The sequence below is a fragment of the Lepisosteus oculatus genome, chromosome 13 (genome assembly GCF_040954835.1).
Source record: "Lepisosteus oculatus isolate fLepOcu1 chromosome 13, fLepOcu1.hap2, whole genome shotgun sequence".
Lineage (NCBI taxonomy): Eukaryota > Metazoa > Chordata > Actinopteri > Semionotiformes > Lepisosteidae > Lepisosteus > Lepisosteus oculatus.
Genome location: NC_090708.1, coordinates 3264516 through 3272506, shown reverse-complemented (window position 1 = coordinate 3272506; position 7991 = coordinate 3264516). Strand labels below are relative to the sequence as shown.

The following is a 7991-nucleotide window of genomic DNA, read 5'->3' as shown; positions in this document are numbered from 1 at the left end:
AAATCAAACAGGCCACTCTCTGCATGTAGGCCCTTAGCATGAAAAAGGGAGATGTCACCTGACCCAGTCTTTTTATCTAGTGCCTCAATATTGTCAGTCTTTCTCACCCAGTAATTCTCATTCCTTTTAAGGAATATGAGAGATAAATGCTTCATCATTCCCATGTTTTTTTAATGTATATAAATCTAGTTTCCATAATAAATACAATATGTCACTAAAAATAAGTCTGCAAAGCCATTGAGAATGAGTGGAGTAAGACTTTGCAGTTAAGTTATATATTTTACTGCCAATGTTATAACAAAGTAAATCTGAATTTAGATCTCAAAGAAAAAAAAATCTTCCATAAAATAATGCAGGAGCAAAATAATTGAACTCTGTTGTGACGTCACACTGATTGTGAGCCGAACCTGACTGAGCTTTATTGTCATATCATATTTATCACTTGCTGCAGAAAAACAGACCCTTGACCCCAAAGGACCTGATGAAGACTCAGCTGTTGACTGATAATTAAAAACTGGTCTCAGGAGTCCCCGTCATGCAGGCAACATGAGAGCTGTCCTCGGCTCTGCAAGTCAGAAAAACAAACAGAGTTAAAGGTCAATGTTATAATCTTGTCAGTTACTGTATATATATTTGACTCATCAGTCATTATGTGCAACATTTTCAATCACGTCTGCTTTTGTCAGTGAATAACGATAAAATGACAGTTTTACATTGGCGAGATTCTAAAAAGGTGTCAAAAACAGACTATAAAGCCTGAGGCTCAATTCCAAACAAAGCAATTAATGAGAGCTAATCACTTACTCTGTTTTTTAATTATTGTACACTGTGTCCATAAAGCACATATCTAGTAACTTCTCATTTTGAACTGTTGAACTTTGTTGACTTAAGACTCTCTTGTGACCTTTTTTGTAAGCCACTTCAAGTTATTGCTAGCTAAAGCTCATGAAGTAAGGAGAAAGTAAAATCAGTATTGAGTCTTCTTTTGAAAAGCAACCCGTCTATCAGTTGGAAACGTGTGGAATGATTGTCACAATAAAGGAAAGAAACATATCATTGCTCGTTTGCAATTTCTTTCCGTGTGAGCTTCGCTGTTACATCACATCATCAAATTTAACCTGACAAAAACTGTTCATGGAAATCTAAAAATAGAGCATGAGCCCCCTAGATTGTCTCTAGTAAATCTGTAAGAAAGTTTGATGACACAGTTGATTTTATGAATGAGTATGAGTGAGACATGAGTATCACTAGTTTGGAAATTTCCCTGTGATTGCCTGATTAATGAGCATGCAACTGAAGGGAGAGACCCTTTGCTCTCCAGCAGTCTGTCTTGCACGATCCCACCTTCCTGGGCAGGATGACCAGCTTTCTGATAATGGAGGGATGGAGTTTGGGCATTTGGGAAAATCATTTTTTTTTCTCATTCTGGTCCCTGTTCAATGTTCCTACCTTGTTCTTGTATTGTGCATGCCCCCACCATTTGATTCGGTTTGCTTTTGTCTTCATGGTATCTTGAGAATAACTGAACATTTTATTCAAAAATAAACATGAACATTTCTGTAACACTGGCTGCAGGTTTTTGTCCTTCTTTCCCTTAGTAAAGAATTGAAGGTTAAAAGTCCACTGTTCATCCGAGGATCAAATGCTGAAAAGAGATTGTTTGTTTTGCTTCAAAAAGAACGTTTCTCAGAATTGCATCAACTCACAATGTTGTAAGCAATTCAACAGCTTGTGTACCTTGGTACCCTGGGATTTTAAGAGAATTCAGACGTAGTAAAAGGGGAAAAACCAAAATCGGAACCAGAACCGTACGAGGAGGTTGAAGGCGTATCGCAACTAAGAAGCTCGAAAGGGAAACCAATACTGAGCGAGGAGGTAGGAAAAGACTAATGCTTAAATACCAGATGAGACGGAGGTGTGGTGGTGAACGCGTACAGTGATAGGTGGACTGATGAACTAAGGCTACGCCTTCTTCTGCCTCTTTCGTTGCCGAGAGGCACGGATCGTAACAGTTGTGTACTTGAAATCTTGGGTAAAAAGGAAAAGAAGAAATGTGAAAGTGGTGTCATAAATGAGGCACTGGAAATTCCTCATCTCCCTTTATTAAGCAAATTCTAGAGTGCTCACTGAAGGAACCACAAAGGTTTCTGTTCTGCATTTTTGATGTAAAGCTGATTCCCGGTGATATTCCTAATTCATTGCCATTCAACGTTATTTCATTTCAGGTCAGTTATTTCGCTTCCTGTGCTTGTCTCAGCAATAAACAGCGGTTCCCTTACTTCTTTCGCACCATTCCAAGTGATGTGAACCAGGCCAGAGCGCTGGCTTTCCTGGTCCAGCACTTTGGCTGGACCTGGGTGGGCACAGTGGGGGCAGACGATGATTATGGCAAAGATGGGATTCAGATGTTCATCAATGAAGTGAGGAGGCTGGGTGTGTGCATTGCTTACAGACTGATTATTCCAAAGGTGGCATCCAGGGAAGAAGTCCTGAAGATTGTGAGGACGATCAGAGACTCCAAAGCTAAGGTTGTTGTTGCAGTTGCTATCGAGGAGGATATATATCCTGTGATTCAAGAGTACGTACAGCAAAACATCACTGACAAGCAGTGGGTTGCCAGTGAGGCATGGGTCACCTCAACCTTAATCTCTACGAAGAAAAACCTCCTCTCCTTAGCAGGCACAAATGTTTCGCTATTCGAAGGGCAGAAATGCCTGAGTTGGAGAGCTTCCTGCAAAAGCTTAATCCTATGCTGGAACCTCACAACCTGTTTGTCAAGGAGTTTTGGGAAACGCAGTTTAAGTGCTCTTTTAATAAAACGGGATCAGATGTGTCTGCAACTGCTCATCAGAGCAAGATTTGTACAGGAAATGAAAACCTAAGTGAAACTCCAAGCATCTACAATGATGTATCGCAACTGAGAGTGACCTACAACATGCACAAAGCTGTTTACGCAGTGGCACATGCGTTACACAATTTGCAAGCTTGTGAAAGTGGCAAAGGACCATTCAATAACAACACATGTGGAAATATATATAATCTACAACCGTGGCAGGTAAGTACATTATCTTAATTTCTATATGTTTATTGCAAATAGGCCATCAGCACGGCTTCAGAATGAAAATGATGTAGAATAGTTTCTTTCAATCTGAGAAGAGAAAGGTCAATGGCAATCTAATGATAGTGTATCAATGCCCTAGGTGGTACACTATCTAACGGAAGTAAAATACACAAACAAGTTTGGTGATACTGTTTATTTTGACAAAAATGGTGATCCGGTGGGATCTTATGACATTCTAAACTGGCAAAGAAATCCATCTGGATCCATTAAATATGCAACAGTTGGACGGTTTGATTCATCTCTGCCTTTAGAACAGCAGCTTGTCTTCAATAAGGATGAAATTATTTGGAATGGAGAGACGACAGAGGTGAGTTGCCTATACACCACCTCTCCATCTGCTACTTTGAAAAGTAGCTCATGCTACAGTATGTTTCTGTGCGCTCATGATTGGTGTTCTAAGGTTTACATAAGCCACCAGTCTAAGGAAAAAATATGTACATATTCAGTCAATAAAAAAGTTCAAAACTGACCCAAGGTGTACTCAAGATAAATTATTTTTCATAGATGAACTGTAAAGCAATATTAGGTGTCCTGTGTTTACTGCACCGTTTTGGTGTATCCGCATTTCCAATTCTGCAACATTAAAACTGACATATTCTTATCCTGTGAGGTTTGCGTTGTTTCCTTGCATCTTCTTGTATTTGTTTCTTTCATCTAGTGTTCCAAAAACATACTGTTGTTTCATTGAAAATCACCTGAAGCTGTCAAAACCTTTGTGATATGGCTATTAAAAGACTTAATAAACACATATAACTGGGATACTATGAAAATGCTGTTAACAAATGGAACAATATTAATTGAACATCATGATCATATGTGATTCATTTGGCACAGGTTCCTAGGTCAGTGTGTACAGAAAGCTGTCCTGTTGGCTACAGAAAAGCTGCCCGTGTTGGACAACCAGTTTGCTGCTACGACTGCGTCCCATGTGCCGATGGCACCTTTAGCAATTCCACAGGTAGATACGAATCACGTCTGCGCTGAAGTGTTTGTTTCCAGGTGCCCTAGATGAGACAGTTTCCTTTCCCCTCAGATCAAGCAGAATGTGCTCCCTGCCCGGCGGATTTCTGGTCCAGTGGGAACAGAACCGGCTGTGTTGTGAAAGACACTGAGTACCTCTCCTACTCGGAGGGCTTCGGAACGGCTCTTGCCACTGTTGCTGTCTCCGGGGCGGCCATGACGACGGCGGCGGCAGCCATTTTCCTGCGGCACCGGGACACGCTGATTGTTCGCGCCAACAACTCGGAGCTGAGTTTCCTTCTGCTCTTCTCCCTGATGTGCTGTTTCTTGTGTGCTCTTACCTTCATAGGACAGCCCACAGAGTGGACTTGCTGCCTAAGGCGGACCTCATTCGGACTCAGTTTCGCCCTGTGCCTCTCCTGTCTGCTCAGTAAAACTGTTGTGGTTCTTATGGCTTTTAAAGCTGCCCTCCCAGGGAATAAGGTTATGAAATGGTTTGGCCCTCTGCAACAAAGGCTTAGTGTGTTTGCCTGTGCAGCCATTCAGATTGCACTGTGCTCTGTGTGGCTCACAGTGTCCCCTCCATTTCCAGTGAGAAATACCTGGCTGTATAAAGACAGGATCATCCTGGAATGCAATCTGGGCTCCGTGGCTCTGTTCTGCTGTGTTTTAGGCTACATCGGGTGTTTACGGTGTTTCTGTTTTGTCCTGGCCTTCCTAGCAAGAAAACTGCCTGATAACTTCAATGAAGCAAAGCTGATCACGTTCAGCATGCTGATATTCTGTGCAGTCTGGATCAGCTTTATCCCGGCCTATGTGAGCTCTCCTGGGAAGTACACAGTAGCTGTGGAAATATTAGCAATTTTGTCCTCAAGCTTTGGGGTGCTTTTCTGCATCTTTATTCCAAAATGCTACATTATCATATTCCTGCCAGAGAGGAATTCCAAAAAATTCCTCATGTCTCAAACACGATCTGTGAAATAGTGCAGTCATGTATGTGTTATTTTTTAATTTATTCTACGAATAAAACACTCAAATTTGTAAAGCGCTTTGAGACATGTGCAACAAAGGAAGGTTGGACTGATTGACATCTTTGTAAGACCACATAAATGTGCACCACTTCTATTTTACCACTAGAGTTCACTACTATATCAGAAAGAAATAGGAGTCAGAGAGCAATTAGCTGAGGAAGAGGAGAGAGAGAGAGGAAGAGATATGTAGACATGCTCTCAGGTATAGATGCTGTGCTCCATTCAGAAATAATACTGCTCAACAACAAAGATCTGGATTTAGTTATACATAGCAAAACAATGAAAGGAACAATCATTATCAGATGTAAAAAACAATACTTGAGAAATGTGAAATATATTGTTTTCTGTTCATTAGTAGTTCAATTAGGAGATTCCAAAAGGTTCTGCAAGCTCTTGTTATATAACACTCACGAAGAATGTGAAGTTATAGTGGCTGCAGACATTTACTTCTGACACCAGTACTGTCACACTGATACCCTTGTGGGCCTCTAAGTAGCTCTGGAAAATGCTGTTTGCACACAAGGACTTGTAGAATGTGTTCAGGGCCCCACTAGAAAAACAACTACCTTTTCTGGCATTGATGAGCCAAAGATTTAAATGTTGTTGTTTAATATGTATGCATGATTTAGGACTGCTGTTGTTTATTCATGTTTTTCTACGTTTATACTGTAGATTGAATAATATGTGTGTATCCTGGGTTTCAAAGCAATGATTTTATCGTATTTACTTAGCTTGTGAAATAATATGAACAGACTGTCAAAATCCTGCCCTTGACATTGTGACAGTAATTCAGTTCGCCATGGTATACAGATGTACTGGCTATTGCTTATATGTTAAAATACATTGACAGAACTCTCCTCTCACTACCACAAAGTATCGATTACAATAAAACATAATATGTTGCTTGCACTCAAAGATGGTGCAGTGCTGTGTATCACAAAACAAGGGCTTTTGTGAGCTCCTCATTTTAGTTATAGTACTGTGAGGATATCCAGAATACATCTGTTTTGTCTAGAATTGCAATGCTTTTGGTAGCTGTTCAAATCTGTTTAATTGAAATAATTATTTACTTAGGTGGTCCTAGTTATGATCTTTCAGTTCTCTTCAGTTGTAGAAGGTGAAGATAGAGAACAGATCTTGTAATAAGGTCACATCATTCCCACTGTCTGTCTTATTTACCATCTGCTGGTGAAGTACTGTTTGCTTCTCTGCTCCCCAAATAAGCTAATGAAGACCCAGGTGTTCACTGCTAATTAAATTTTGCTCCCAGGAGTCTCCACATGGCATGAGATCTGAGCACAGAAAGACAAAGAAGCAGCAGTGTAATAGATTTTAAAATGAAAGAAAAGTACTAAGTTATCTAGGATAAGTAAATTTATCTAAATACATTTAAAGATAACTTTTCAGTCATTTCACAATGGTATAATACCTTTTTTACTTTGCAGAATTGAAATGTAATGATAATTTTGCACTTTATATGTGCTGGAAAATTGTTCCCGACCAGAAAATAACCTAAGGCCAAAACCCAGACACACCAACCAGATATAATAACATATTTTACATGTTAATTACATTATGCATGCATAATTTGAAAACTCAATATTATAGTTATGTGCTGCATAAAAATAAATCACTGACTGAATAACAATAGATGACAGTACTGTTTAATAATGAATTATTTATTAATGTTTTGCACTTAATTTTAACAACATGTATTCATAATTTCTTCTCATTTTCCTTTTTATGTTTTGAGTTTCAGAAATAAATAATAATTCAAATGTAAGCATTCTGCACCGTTTTTAACAGCTGTTTTATCTCGCTTGCTTGAAACCCAAAACAGCACCTCCTGGTGGGAAATCTGAAGAAAAATATTTTCTGCAGTGACAGCCAAAAAGACATCAGACAAGAAAGAACACATTTCTGGACATGCAAAAGAGCTAACAAAAGGTTTCCCTTGTTAATGATTATTTGCTAAAAAATCACAAATATTAAAAAACAGCTACTACCATAGGGCACTTTGAACTTCATTTGAATTTGTCGTTTTTTTACTCCCTAAACTTCTAAAAGTCAATTGAGAATAAATTCTAATTTAGAGCTTCTACCTGAGAATCCATTACTATCCCATGTGCTTAGTTCAGCAGTATCCTCTCTCTGTCTGGTCCAGATCCCTAACCATCACTCTGTGCTGCAGCATGAAGTTGTGACAGTTGTCAAACATCTGTAAGTGGTGTTCAGGCAGATCAGTCTTTCAACACCTGAAGAGTTGCAGCTGAAGTCCATCTCACACTCCTTATTACAGTAGTTATCTTACATCCCTCTGGATCATTCAGTAACCCCTCAGACCCATCATTTTTTTCAATGATTTCCCTTCACACGTTTTTCATTCTAAATATGTCTATTAATTAAAATACCTATTACATTTTTTTTAGTTTAAAATTCTACCGTTGAACCGTTTTAGCACATTTTTACTAAGTGCTGAGATGACACAGTGCTTCCGGAAAATATTCTGAAAATAAACAATGGTACAATAATATTAGTTTAAAGTTTAGAAATTGAAAGTGATTATCTTGGACTGATAATCACTGTGAAATGTCATTTTTCTAATATCCTTGAAAATTACAATAAGAGCTCATGGATACTTTCTAAAACACCTTAATATAACTAATTTAAATAGAGAAGTGCTTCAACTGACAAACAATGTATAGAGTTGTAACTCCAGTGTTTTATTTTTCAATTCCAGTGTAATTTCTAAGTATTGGAGTGCCATATTTAAAACAAAAGTTATAATTTGGGAAGTGTTCAAGTTTTGTAGTTCACGACACCTCTTAGTTGTTTGTGAACTCATTATAGCAAGTATGCTGATGTCTACAGAAGTGCAA

General features: G+C 38.7%; 1 pseudogene; it reads left to right on the top strand.

The window, feature by feature from the left end:
- Positions 1-546: 546 nt before the first annotated feature.
- Positions 547-5546, top strand: LOC138242225 (extracellular calcium-sensing receptor-like; annotated as a pseudogene).
- Positions 5547-7991: the final 2445 nt, after the last annotated feature.